The sequence below is a fragment of the Brassica napus genome, unplaced genomic scaffold, assembly GCF_020379485.1.
Source record: "Brassica napus cultivar Da-Ae unplaced genomic scaffold, Da-Ae ScsIHWf_2491;HRSCAF=3216, whole genome shotgun sequence".
NCBI classification, from domain to species: domain Eukaryota; kingdom Viridiplantae; phylum Streptophyta; class Magnoliopsida; order Brassicales; family Brassicaceae; genus Brassica; species Brassica napus.
In genome coordinates this window covers 17,278-31,408 of record NW_026015818.1, presented here as the reverse complement: position 1 = coordinate 31,408, position 14,131 = coordinate 17,278, and the positions used below count along the sequence as shown (strand labels likewise).

The following is a 14,131-nucleotide window of genomic DNA, read 5'->3' as shown; positions in this document are numbered from 1 at the left end:
TGACTCTGTCTCACACGTTACCTTGTGATCTCACGATTTCACTGAGGACTACCATACCACTTGGTGGTGGCTTGGGGTTTGGTTGAGGCCAGTTCGTGTTTGTCCTCGGGCCCATTCTGAGGGCTTGAGATTACACTGCCACGAAATTGAAGATGCCACGATTAAGCTTTAGTAACAAGAAAGTTGCATAAGTTTCTTATTGAGCGATCAATTTTACCTCTCGGGATCAGCTTCATCAGAAGATTTTTGGGTAACCTCATGTTCCTCTTCTTGTGACTGCTTGGTTCACTGGTGTCATTGCCAGATGCGTTACCTCTTCTTTTCTTTCCGGCCTTCAAGTTTTTCAACTGCAATCAAATCCCCTCCGTGTAAGCCTTTCTTCTCTTTTTTCTGAAGGCAATGCTCCTTCTTCATGATGATGCAGTGGAAGCGATGTCTCCGGAGGATTCTTGAATATCAGATGGTGTATGCTTTATCCATGAAAATGGAGTGGCGGATGAAGGGCTTCTTGAGCCATTGTTTGAGTTATAACCATCTTTGCTATACTCACAGTGCTGATTCCATTTGCAAGTCTAGTTCCTCGTCCCGAGTAACAACAACCTTCTGCTTCAAAGCAGACACTTTTTCCCAGCTACGCTCTAAATTAGACAGCTGCATTTAGCCATGGACATATCATCTAACGTAACTTTCAGATTCTCCAACTTCTTCAGCTCTTCAACCTCGTGTCTGATTTTTCTCTTTCGATCGACATATGCCTTTGCGTCTCTAGTTTCTCTCGTTGAACCTTTAGCTCCTCAACCGAATCCTTCAACTCAGACCACTCCCTCTCCCTCCTCTCACGGTCCAATTTGATCTCCAGCCTCTCCGCATCCAACCTCTTTAGTTCCACTTGGACATGTTCTAAGTCTTTCTTCGCCGACTCCTTGAGGGACTGTATACGCTCCTCTTCCAACTTCTTCTCTTGCTCAAAAGCCTTCTCTCTCTCCCTCGAGAATTCTCCAGCTCTTCTCGTCTGTTCTCAATGCAATACTCCAGCTCTCTTTCTGCGTCTCGATACCCAACAAGAAGTCAGCACGTTCGCGCTGTATCTTGCCAAGCACTCTGAATGTTCCTCCACCATTTTATTCATGAATTCTTCACGCTCTCGGTTTAGCGCCTCCACGTCGTTCTTGTGCTGATTTCTCAACGCATCCCTTTCCTCCTGATGTTATCACGCGTCCTTGAGATACATCGAGAAAGCCTCTCTTTGACGAGTGATATACTCCGTTCTTTTCTTAACTCTTCCCTTTCACGTCAATGTGTTCCCACTCGGCTTCAAATTTAGCTTTTCCACCTTCATTCTATCTGCTTCAGCAAGGAGTTCAAGCTTTTGACCCCTCATATCATCTAGCTCCTCCTTGAGTTTCATCTCCAGAATGGTAATTCGCTTGTCTCACTCTTCAGGGCTTCAAGCTTTTCCGTTGCAGAGTCAACACGTTTTCTCTTGTCTTCTAATGAAATCAAAGCCTGCTGCAGATCTGAGTCTAACTTTCTTAACCGTTCCTTCTCATTCTCCAGCAGATTTGTCTTACGGCTGATATCTTCCTCTGTAGCATTCAAATGCTTCTCTTCCTCGTCAAGACTATAAGACCTCTCTGTTATATCCTTTTCTTTCTCTGCCAATATCCTCGATTGAACTTCCAAGTCATGTCCTTTTCACCAACTAGGTCTTCCTTCTGCTTGATATCAACCTCTCTTAGTTCCCAAGCCCGTCTCTTCTCTCGATTTCATCTTCCGCCATTTGCACTTACTTTCCAACTCAGCTTCCACAACGGATTTTCTTTTCCTCAGGATAACTTCTTGATTCGCTAAGACCTTCTGAATCAGTCCTGTATTGATTGTTTTGAAAGCACTTTAACTCTCGCAAACAACTGAGCACAAAACTAAAAGTATGAATGATAAACAGAAGGTACGTTGAACTAAACAAGTAAAACTCACAGATTCCTTGCTGGCAATTTTTTCCTCAGCAACAAGCAGCTCTTGCTCTTTCTCAAGTAGTGAAGATTCCCTTTCAGAGACCGCCTGTTTTATGCCTCATATAAGTTTTTTGGTCAAGGTGTTAAGCAAAATAAATAAAAATGACAGTACTTATGTGTATACAAACCACTTCTCGTTTAGCAAGCGAGGCTAATTCGATCTCCAAACTGAACTTTTTATCCTCCAAGGCTCTACGTTCCTCCTCAAATGTGGTTTTTGCAGACTCTAACCCCTTTTCAAGTTCAGCTAATTCTTGGGATCTACCAAAAATGTTGATCTTCTCGCTGATTTAGTGAAGCTTTAGCATCCAATAATCGTTCATGCTCTTGCTGCAAGCTCTTCGTCTCTCACTTAAAGTCTGTCGCTCAATAACAATCTCGTTCTCTCTCGTTTCAGACCTAAACCATGGAATAAAAGAACCAACACAGATTAATACTACTACTACATCAATAGCACAAGCCCAGTAGTGCGGTTAACCGAGACAGTAGAAAAACTTACTCAGATTTGAAAGATGCAAGACGCCGAGCAAGATCATCTTGACGACTTTCAACTTCCTTCAATTTTCTCTCTGCAATCCGGTGATACCGGTTAGCTTCTGATTGTAAAGCTTCAGCTGCGCGCATTTTTGCTTCAGCATCTGCAAATTTCTTGAGAGCATCCTCAATCATAGTATGAGCCTCAGACATTTTACTCCCAGCAGAAACTTTGGTCTCAGCACATTCTGCACGAATCTCATGCAAAGTCTTCTCCAGCTGAGGACAAAAAAAAAAAAAAAAAAAATCAATAAACAATACTGGGAGAACTTATTTTTTTTGCTCGCTCTCAAAAGATAGGGACTTACACTCGAAATACACTCTTTTGCAATCCCAACATCCTTGTTCAAACCCTCTTCTCGTTTCTTGGATTCGGCCAAGGCAGAGACATATGCAGAGGTCTCGCCTATGTGCTAAGTCAGCTTCATCAACAGATGCCTTAACTTCCTCATACTTGGACAACAGTTGGTCCTTCTCCAAAATGAGAAGACCCATGTTGTGTTGATAATCATAGACCTGCATCCAGATTATGAAAAAGAAACTGACCATTATAACAATCAATAGCTCAAAAGAGAAACAAAATCGAGACTTTTAAAACTTCCAAAAGCAAAGCAATTACTCTAATAAACAAGCAATTAATTCCTTCATTATATTCATGTGAACTTATTAGAACTAAACATTAACGACACAAGCTAATCCCACCAGCTAACCCTTCAATTTTACCGAATGAAATTTTATCAGTGAATGAGAATTTCAGGACGAATCAAGGAAAGCAAACCTCAGATTCGAGCTTGGCGATGTAAGCGATTAGGGCGGCTTTATCCCTCTGTTTAATCGATTGTTCATCAACCCAGCTTCCTTGAGCCGCTTCCACATGACTTCTTCGTCACTCAAAGGGCTTTTTAAAACCCTAGAACCAGGCGTAACCGCTAATCTGGTAGTAGCCGGCGTTCTCGGGAGTCGCTCCGAACTATAAGTCGCCATCGCCGCTACCACCAATTGAACCCCCAAATGTCTCCGATATTCGAGATCAGAACCACGACTATAGTCTCTTCACTTTTCTCTCTCTCTCTCTCTCTCTCACACACAGCAAAGAATAGAAGAGTGGCGTCTCTCTGTCTCGCTTATTTTTAGTCAAAACTCAAAAGTATCAGCGGTAGCGTTTTAACATGTTCGTTTCAAGCGGCTAAAACCAAGAAATTTCAATATGGAGTTTAAAAGGGGTGATTATATATGGTAATTAAGATTTTCGACTCTTTTCCAAAGCAAAACTTATAGTATTTACTTAATTCACTCTCTAATCATTAAATGTATCATTCTCTCTGTCTTTCACTTACAAGACAAGTATCATGTGTTTGAGATTTAAATATTCAGAGATTTGTGATTCTTTAAGATGATCTTTACGAACTTGACAGATGTGTTTGGTGTGTAGCCCACTAGCCTGCCAGCCCATACATTTCTTGAGTTAGCGTGTATTTATTATTTTCAATAACCCAAATCAAAATTTATTTATCAAACACACTAGTAGTGAACACCGAGAGCTTACAAAGATTTATTCAAACACGCCGAGAGCTTGCATAGATTTACTCAAACACGATGTGTTACAGAGTTTGCAGATTCTGAGTAACTGATCAGAGATTATTTTACATTGTCATCTTACCAAGAACGTTTAACAGAGAACGTTCTCTTGCCACATGTGTTACATCGTTCTCTTACCAAGAACGTTTTAGCAATGGAAATTGAGCTTCTTTTTCTAATCGATAAGTTCTGATCCACCCTTGGATCAACCCTATCTCGGCTTCTCGCTGCTCCACTAGCCATTTTGGGTCTTCTGGAGTTGAGGGTCGTAGATCCAAATGATGTCCACCTAAGAAAAAAGATCTGATCAGTAGTCTAAACGAGAATGGATGATGATGATGATGATGATATGATTATGATGTTCTGTCATAGGTACCAAAATTGGTCTTACTATCGACTTGAATAGTGGGGTTTTTGCGATTCTATGAAATGACTACTGATATTATGATCAAAAGGTTAAAGGCTTTAACTTAACGCCTATGCGAATGAAACCAACAGATAAGTTTGGGCGAGATATAATATGTTGAGGCTATTAGTTATACCTTCTTCTGTGACAAGAGCAACAATGGTACTGGATAAGTTCTTCAGAACACTGCATTTTACGAGCCAGGCACTCATCTGGATTACGACATTAGTTTTGAAAATAGCTTTCGAGATCTGAGTAAAGGGAATAAATCCTTACTGCCACCACTCCAAGGATCTAAAAGACCATTTGAGAAAATGATGTTGCTTCCAAACGACTTCAAGGCGGTCTCTATGTCCTTTTACATTGGAGGGAGAGAGTGACAGTAAAAATTCAGATCATGGCCATCCAAGAATCTTGAGTTATAAAAAGAAGAAGTTTTACATGTCCACCGAGCTCTGTTGTGACCCACCTAGGCCTTGGATTGACTCCGAATGTATTCCAGCAATCCTCTTTGTATGAAGAATAATTAAAATCGTAAGCTGTAAACATGCTGTTTTCTTGGCTGCTAGACATGGGCATTACCATCTCCGTGCACGCCTGTTGTAAACCAAAGGCATAAGGATTATTAACCATAAAGTTTCTGTAAAAGGAAGATAAACATAGCAGTTATTCTTCAGACCTGCCAGTTCCACCCATCCAAACCATGAGGGTCATCATCCAACTCGAAGCAGCCAACCTTCCCAGTATAGTTGTAGTACACATACTCCTGCGTATATGCGTTCTAGGATGCTAGCATCACTACTAGCCCCATCAATCTTTCTGCAAACCTACAGAAAGATAAAATCTTATTAAATTCAAAGGACGAACTTAAACAATAGCTGGATGCAACAAGCGAGCCATTAAAGCATAGCCTCGTAGGGTCATTCAAGTAAAGATGACAACAATGCAGATGAGGTAGCCAATGTCCAAACTATTATATGGTTTGGAGAATATGTCACTAGGAAAACCTTTCAAAAGTATACCTCTTTGATGGGATGTCCAGGCAAAGGCATCATAAAGTCAGCGGGATATGGATAGTCCACCATTGCCAAATAACTATAAGCAGAATCCAGCCAGTCCGAAAGGTCATCAGTACTGTTCAACGCCCTGAAAAACAGAGACACCACTCAATTTAGCTCAAATACAAATAGATGACAACAAACATTAAACCAAACTCCAGTTTTTCTTGCTTACCTACAAAAATGAAAAGTTTTCGACAGCTGCTGAAGACCATTCTCTTTCTGACCCTCGGCTATAATTGCATCCCACGAGTTCTTTATGGTGTTGAAGCAGGTACTACTTTCACGCTACCAGCCAAAAAAAAAACAGTCACAATAAGAAGTAGAGAAGATCATACGACTAACAAAAAGCAAAAAGATGTACCTTGAAATCATTAGATACAATGTCATAAAACGTCTGAGGAGGTACAATATCTTCAAACTGAAGAATAGGAGCTGAAGAAGCTAATGCTCCAATTGCAATGTGAGGATATTTAAGCCTCATCCATGCTGCCAACACTGTTGTTTTCCATCATTAGCAAAAAAAATCACTCAAAAAGCCTCATTCCACCAACCAACACAAAGAATACTCATATATGATCGTTTGACTTACTTCCACCATATGATCCTCCAAACAACACAACTGGGGATGCTTCAGCAGACAAGTTCCGTTTCAAATCAGTGACGAAAACAGCAAAATCAGCAAGAGCTTGCTCAGTTGTGAGATACGATAACGTGGTAGCGTTCTTGTAAGCTTCGTCCCTGCTTCCATAAGGCATCGACTCTCCATAATACCTATGCTACACACAACACAACATCCCTATAAAATCAGTAACGAGATTCTTCTTTCCAAGGCTCTAATCAAAAACAACATCAACGAACCTCAGGGAACACAAGCAAGGCGCCAAACTTGGGAGCGATCTCCCAAATGAATCCAGAGTTTGTAGCGAACCATTCGATATCGCCTTCGTTGCCGCAGTAGAGGAAGATAGGTCCGAGCTCAGAAGCACCGGTCCAGTGATCGGAGTTGATCAAGTAACGCTGCGAGAATTTCGGAAGATCCGCGAAGCTGAAGTGGTCAAGCTGCTGGGAGAAGTACTTAGTTTCGTATTGGTACGAGTTTCGATCTCCCCCGAACAGCTGGATTCTGGCTCGGTTCTGGAAACGAGGAAAACGAGGCACGGAGACGATGAAGTGGAGAAAACGAGGACGGAAACGAAAGAGATGATCAGAACCAGTCGGAGATCGCTCGCCATTTTTCTCTTGGCTGGTTTTTCTCAACAAGATCGCAACCACCCGTCACTCCCACACTGGTCACTGGTGGGTTTAAACCGCACTGAGCCGAAACTTATCATAAACCGATATCATTAATCAGAAATCAAACCATGTTTCCAAAACCGAATCAACCCAACATTTTAATCGAACCGTGGTTCTACAATTTATACGATTTAAACCAATTCAATAATTCAGTTTCAAACCTTTTAAATCAGTTTAAATGTTTAATTAAATAATAATAATAATATTAATACAAATCTATAATTTTTCTGTTCTGTATATATAATTTTTAATTTATTAAAATAATTTATAATTAAGAGCTGAAGCTCATGAGAGTCTGTATATATAATTTTTTAATTTATTAAAATAATTTATATTTATATAAACTAAATAAATAATTAGTTAACGCGTAAAGACTTACCACTATTTGTTGAACACTAAATCAGACTAATCATATATGTTTGATTACTTTTATTGATAACGAAGTAAACCAAAATCATTCAAACAGGAATGAAACTCTCTAACAAACATATATGGTTTCCGCAGTGAAATTATTTGATGATAAGCAAAGATTCTCATGAATCTTTGCTTTTGTGTCTTCTTTATACAGACTCTCATGAGCTTCAAGAGCTGACGCTGTTATATATTTCCTTGATGGATCATTCAGGGGAGGATAGGGGTGATGGGATCAGGTTGAAGAGCTTTGTGAACAAGATCAGTTTGCTCCTTGACATGAAGCTGGTAAAAACCAGTGGCTGTAGCAGCTGAAGGAAGACGCCCAACGTATTTGATGTCGTTGAAGCTTCCTCTGTTCAGTGCTTTCATGGCCGTGCACAGCCTTGGTGCTATATACTGATATGCTCCCATGTTCATCGGCTCTTCTTGACACCACACTATCTCTGCATCTGTTTAAAAAAGCCACACAAGAATCAAACACAGTCCCCGTTTCCTTTTTACTATGTTTTAAGTGACTTACTTGGATATCGCTTTAGTTCTCTCTGAATGAGATCGTAAGGGAATGGACAAAGCTGCTCCACTCTGCAAATGGCTATATCGTTTGTTCCAGACTTTTGTCGCTCTTCGTCAAGCTCATAGTAGACCTGGATCAACAAATCTCAACTAAGTCACAGAATCTGAGAGTTCTTCAAAAGCATAATTAAAAAGGAAACTGTTTTTACCTTCCCAGAGCAGAGGACTAGACGTCGGATACCTTCTTCAAGATCAGAGTGACCACTTTGATCTTTAATCAACCGTTTAAACCTGGTTCCTTGCTTGTCAAACCCAGGATGTCCTTTAACATCATCGAACTCCGAGAGGTTAGATACACACTTTTTGTGACGAAGCAAGTTTTTGGGAGCCATCACTATAAGAGGCTTGCGGAAATCCCTGTGTATCTGCAAATGGATGACATCAAGCGTGAGAAAAAACAAACAAGTAGAGAGTAGCAATCTTTTTATAAACAATCTTTTACCTGGCGACGCAGAACATGGAAGTAGTTGGCAGGGTGTAGTAACATTAACAATTTGCCAATTACACTCTTGAATCTGCTTCCTAAGAGTTGGATCCATCTCAGGGATGACAAAAGGATTGTCATCGCTCATCTGCAGTAGGACTGGTTAGTGAAGAGAAGCATAACGTTTAAGTATCCGGTGATAAACTCGTTGGTTAGAAGTACCTGAAGGAAACGTTCTAATCTTCCACTGGAATGTTCAGGACCTTGACCATCATATCCATGAGGAAGCAGAACTACTAGCCCGGTTTGACGGAGCCATTTGGCTTCTCCACTGCTTATGAACTGATCAAACATCACTTGGCGCCATTGGCAAAGTCTCCAACTGAGCCTCCCATATTACCAGAGAATTCGGGTTTTCCATCGAGTAACCCAGTTCGAATCCCAGAACACCAAACTCTGAAAGAGAGCTGCATAACAAAAAAAAAAGATCATGTAATAACAATTGAAAGCTGGTGACTATCTCATGAGATTCAGAAAACATTACCTGTTGCTGACGGTGAACATTTCAGGGTCTTGGTTCATGGTCAGGTGATCTAAGGGCAATACTCCTCGCCGGTTTCTTGATCGTGAAGCACTGAGTGCCTATGACTGAAAGTCCCTCTTTCAACATCTTGACCACTTAGCCGAACATGGTTGCCTTCCACAACTAGTGTAGCAAAAGCAAGAGCTTCTCCAAGTCCCCAGTCGATGCCTTCTCCTGACTCGATCATCTGAGCACGTTGTTCATAAACTCTTTTCACTCCTCTGTGTGGCTTGAAGTTCTCTGGAAAGGTTGAGATTGCTTTCCCCACGTTCTTCAAAATCTCTGGCTTCACACTGCAACAGAACAAAGGAATAGTTTCACAGGCCAAAAGCAACTCGACAAACTAAACAAAATGAAAATGTTTGTACCCAGTGTTACGGATCCTAGAAATCTGCTCCGGTGACTTGAACCCAGTCCAATGACTTGCCAGCCAGTCACGTTTTTGTGGAATATACTCTTTACTTGCCTCAAATTCTTCATTGAGGATAGAGCTTACTTTCTTTTGAATCTTATCAATATCTTCTTTCGTTACCTGTCCAGATTCCACAAGCTTCTCTTGGTAGATTTGAAGCGACGAGGGATGACTGCGTATCACCTATCAACAACAGTTAAAACATCCGTTAAAAAAAAGAAATTAGAATGAAACAAATAAAAAAAAAAAAAAAATCAAGAAATGGACAATAAAACAGCCAGACCTTGTACATCTTTGGTTGTGTGAACGACGGTTCGTCTATCTCGTTATGCCCAAAGCGACGGTAGCACACCAAATCAACAACAACATCAGAATGGAAAGTCTGGCGCCACTCCGCAGCAAGCTCACACGCATGCACCACCGCTTCAATATCATCAGCATTGACATGGAAAATAGGGGCATCCAAAGCCTTGGCGACATCAGTGCAATACTGCGAAGACCTTCCCGCCCTTGGATCGGTTGTGAAAGCCACTTGGTTATTCACCACAATGTGCACTGTCCCCCCGGTGCAGTAGTTAGGAAGCGCGCTAAGATGCAGAGTCTCATACACCACCCCTTGTCCGGCAAAGCTACCATCCCCGTGGATCAAAATACCCATGTTCTTTGTCCTTTCCCCGTCTTTGGTGTAATACTGTTTCGCTCTGGTTTTACCCATCACGACAGGATCCACCGCTTCCAAGTGACTGGGGTTCGCCAACAAAGACAAGTGAAGATGCTTCCCTCCTCTAGTCGGGCGATCATAAGACGTGCCCAAGTGGTACTTCACATCCCCCGTTCCCGTGTAGAGCCCAACTTCATCCACCGGCCTAGTCCCGCCGCTAAACTCGCTGAAGATCTGACGCAGAGGCTTCCTAACAACGTCCCCAAAACGTTGAGCCGACCCCTGTGAGGCATACCGATAACAATGTTCTCCACTCCAAGATCCGCAGCCCTGTCGAACATCTCCTTCATCCCAGGGATCAAAGACTCGCGCTTCGAGTCCGAACCTCTTGGCCGTGGTCCACTTAGTCGCCAAGAAGTTCTCAAACTGCGTGCTCCACGTAAGCCTATCGTAAATCACCACGCGGCGCTCGCTGTTGTACTGCCGAGGCGTCGGCGTCTCGATCTTGTCTCTCAGCCAGTTGCATTTATCCCTGTCCGCAATGTGCATGTACTCATACCCGATAGTTCCACAGTACGCCTGCTCAAGCCTCGAAAGTATAGCCCTCAGCGTCTGAACGGGGCGGTTCTCGGAGAGAAACCCGGACATCCGCCACACGCCGAGGAAGAACTCTCTGTCGAGATCAGCCTCGGAGAAACCGTAGAGACCGGGCGTTAGATCCTCGGGGATCTCTCGTTCCTCTAAACCCAGAGGGTCGAGCTTGGCCTTCATGTGGCCGTTGACCTGGTAAGCTCTGACGAGGAGCAGCAGACGCATGCTTTCTTGAATGGTCTGCCCCGAGATCCCAGGGGACGTGGCGGCTTGGCCCACGAAGTTTCGGAAGAAGTTGTCCCAGGACTCGTCGACGCTGTTGGGATCGGCTTCCCAGGCTCTCTGCAGCTCCTCGAGGTACACGCTGCTGGTTCCGTCTAGGAAGCTGTCGGTGAGCTTGGAGAGAGGGACGGGGCGTGGGATGGGGACGGCGTTTGATTTGAGTGATGTAGAGTGGAAACATCTCGCGTGAGAAGAAGGTAGAACCCTAGACTGAGAGAGTGTTCTTCGTATGGCAAGCTTTGCCAGAGAGGAACCAGCTGCTCTAAACCAAACCATAGCTTTTATCGATGATCTACGTTTAACAACAAACCCTGAAAATGATCCATTAAATAATTCAATTAAAATACTCAAAAGAAAAAAAAAAAAAAAAAAAAACAAAGTAGATAAAGAGTAACCTATTATAATATCTCATGCAAAGCACACACAAGAGTTTAGAAATCTGAAGCGAAAACAACCTATTATTTCGATAGTTTATCAGCGATCTGACCCATTCAGATCATGAAATAAAATTAGAAACCCCGAAAATTGCAGATCGGGGCTTAGAAGATTTGAGTTTGTGGTATTTACCGTGAGAGAGTATAAACATAAAAACTACGAAATTAAGCAAAATTAAGGGGAAGGAGAAAAGGAAAACGAACCTCCTGGATCAAAAGATGGAGGAGCCTTCTTCACTGAAGTGACAGAGAAAGAAAGAAAGAAAAGTAAAGAAACTGCACCGCTTTAAATTACCCCCGTTTGGCTACAAGGATAAGTATATAATCAGCACGATTAATACAATAAACTGGGCCTTTAGTAATATTATCATATAGTGGGCTTATCGGCCCACACTCGTAACATTCGAATTCGTTACACTAAAGAACTCTGAAGCTTTTCTAAAGACAATTGCGGAAGTTGAAGAAGAAGACTGCCTTGTAAATAGAATCTAGTCTAGGGTTTACGAATTCGAGGTAGATGATGATGATGGAGGAGTCAATAGAACGCGCGAGATGCGAGGAACTAGCGAAATCTTCGTCCTTCTACCGGAAAGTTTACTCGGAGGTGAGTCATTGTTCATCAATGGGCCTTTTGATTGCTCGCAAACTCAATTTCTGGGGTGATGATGAATGATTGTAGATAGAGGAAGTTGGATGGGAATCACTAAGGAGGCTAGGTGGAGATTTAACGCTTTTCAGCTTTCAACATTCTGTAAGTTGTTGGTGATGTGATGAGTCTAATTGCATTGTATTGGCTACTATAATGGTTCTCCAATGTTAGCTTTGTTGAATTTGTGAACATGTACAGAGATAATAAGGGAAGAGCACACATCTTAGAACTTCAACTCGATAGGGACTATCCTAAATGCCCACCTTCTCTTTCCTCGGTTTGTTTTTCTTTTGTGTGTTTGTGTGAACGTTCCAGATACTCTCCTTAGTGTGTCTCTCTCTCTATTTAGGATGTGCCATACATGTTTACTTTAGAATGGTCAACAAGCTCAAGGCTGAAGGATGTGATGCACCAATTCCAAAAGGTACAACACTTTGCTACAAGTGATCACTAATCAGCAAAACACATGATCTCTGTTTTCTCTTTTTTATCAGCATCTGGACAGTCTTCAAGATTTTGGTCTGTCTTGGACGATATCGACAAGTCTCTTTGTGTTGTTGGTGCTAAGCAGCCATCTCGTGCTTCTCCTAGCCGTCGGATTCATGCTGGTTTAATAATAATACCTTTACTCTCTAGTTCTGTGTTATAGCTAAATTTTACTTTTATTTTTATGTAATTGATTCGATGTTTTCAGGGAAGGATTGCAATATCATTGCTCATATCAACTTCAACGACCCTAAATCTCTACCAGAGTATGTGATTCTAGCAAACAGACAGTTACATTAACCTCTTTTCTTCGAACATTATTCAATAGTGTAAGTTACTTACTTAGACAGGTGCCGTTTTGTTGGTACTGAGCCTATAGCTGTGAACAACTTGTATATGATATGGAGAAGAAATAGCAAAAAATGGTAAACCTTTTTGTCTATTATCTCCCGTTGTAAATCTCTCTCGATAGAGTCTTATAGCATGGAATTGTCAGAAAAACTGAACTTTGTTGGAAGCATGAATCAAAGCTAATTGGCAGGTCAAAGGAAAAATCATCCCTGAGAACCTCGAATGTACTCTAGCTACTGAGCTTCCAAAGCCTCTAGGTCTCCAAGTGGAAGATGATCCTCAGCAAGTTGAATGCGGGATTTGCTATGCCCAGTTTCTACCAACCGGTGATTCCTTGAACCTTCATAAGTAATCATTTGCTGACAGTTCACTGACTTCTCATTTACTGTGACAAAAGATGAGGAGCTCGGAGCTAGAAGTGGGACGCGAACAGACTACACATGCGAAAACATCAGTTGCAACAAGTCTTTCCATAGCCTTTGCCTCACCGACTGGTTAAGGTCTATCACAACAACAAGACAGTAAGTTGAAACCTTAAATCCCTTCTCTCTCTCTCTCTCTCTCACACACACACACAGACACAAGTCTTATACTCTGAAGCTCATATATGATTTCAATTTCTTGTAGGTCATTTGATGTTCTATTTGGGAACTGCCCTTACTGTTCAGACCCGGTCGCAGTCAAAATCAACAACATGAACAAAATAGATTAGATAAATCATCACCATAGTCCCAAACCCATTCTTCCTAGTTATGATTTTGAATGCTCTAATGAAACATGATATAAGTGAGAGTTGGTACAATGAGTGATGAGCGATGAGCAGTGAGGACAAAACTCCCTTTTTCACTGTTTCATTATGTACTGTTTTAAGATAGAACTCATGTAGCTTTTCCAATAGGAAATGTGAATGTACCCTCATTTTTTTTCCTTCTGACCACTCAATTCCAGTGCTGATCTATCAATCACCATCAGTGTGTGAGTTTCTTCAAGCAATAACTATTTCACTTGCCTTTTTCTCCACGGCCACAAGCCTTCTCCAGCTGTTGTAGTACTGTCGGTGCCTTAAGAAATCGAAGAAATCGTATAACCCTTTTCCAGACCAATCAAAACCCATAAAATAAAAGATTAATAGTGGTTTGTATAATGTAAGTTTATCCTTGTCCACGTACAAATTACAAAAGAAATATCAAATTAGTAAATCTGGTATGCTTATTAACTATAGTACTACTTGTTAGAAAACAGTGAGAAACTAGTTCGTGTCAGAAAGTTGAAATATTAGATATGGAATCAAATTCCCATTAATTCTGAATGGTTTTCTTGGCATTTCTCTATGAGCTACACATTATTTCAACAAGTTCTGAACTTGATTAGACATTTTTCTCTT

General features: G+C 41.5%; 4 pseudogenes across 1 annotated transcript; 1 reads left to right on the top strand and 3 right to left on the bottom strand.

The window, feature by feature from the left end:
• Positions 1-6: 6 nt before the first annotated feature.
• On the bottom strand, positions 7-3,868 carry LOC125601249 (annotated as a pseudogene).
• Positions 3,869-4,207: 339 nt separating this feature from the next.
• Positions 4,208-6,846, bottom strand: LOC125601250 (annotated as a pseudogene).
• Positions 6,847-7,331: 485 nt separating this feature from the next.
• On the bottom strand, positions 7,332-11,558 carry LOC125601246 (annotated as a pseudogene). Its single transcript, XR_007334151.1, has 9 exons — positions 11,466-11,558; positions 9,577-11,138; positions 9,250-9,476; positions 8,843-9,174; positions 8,521-8,765; positions 8,317-8,446; positions 8,024-8,239; positions 7,822-7,945; positions 7,332-7,750 (listed from the first exon to the last, which is right to left on the bottom strand). The product of XR_007334151.1 is annotated as a 2-oxoglutarate dehydrogenase, mitochondrial-like (transcript).
• Positions 11,559-11,689: 131 nt separating this feature from the next.
• LOC125601247 lies at positions 11,690-13,533 on the top strand (annotated as a pseudogene).
• The last annotated feature ends 598 nt before the right edge of the window (positions 13,534-14,131 follow it).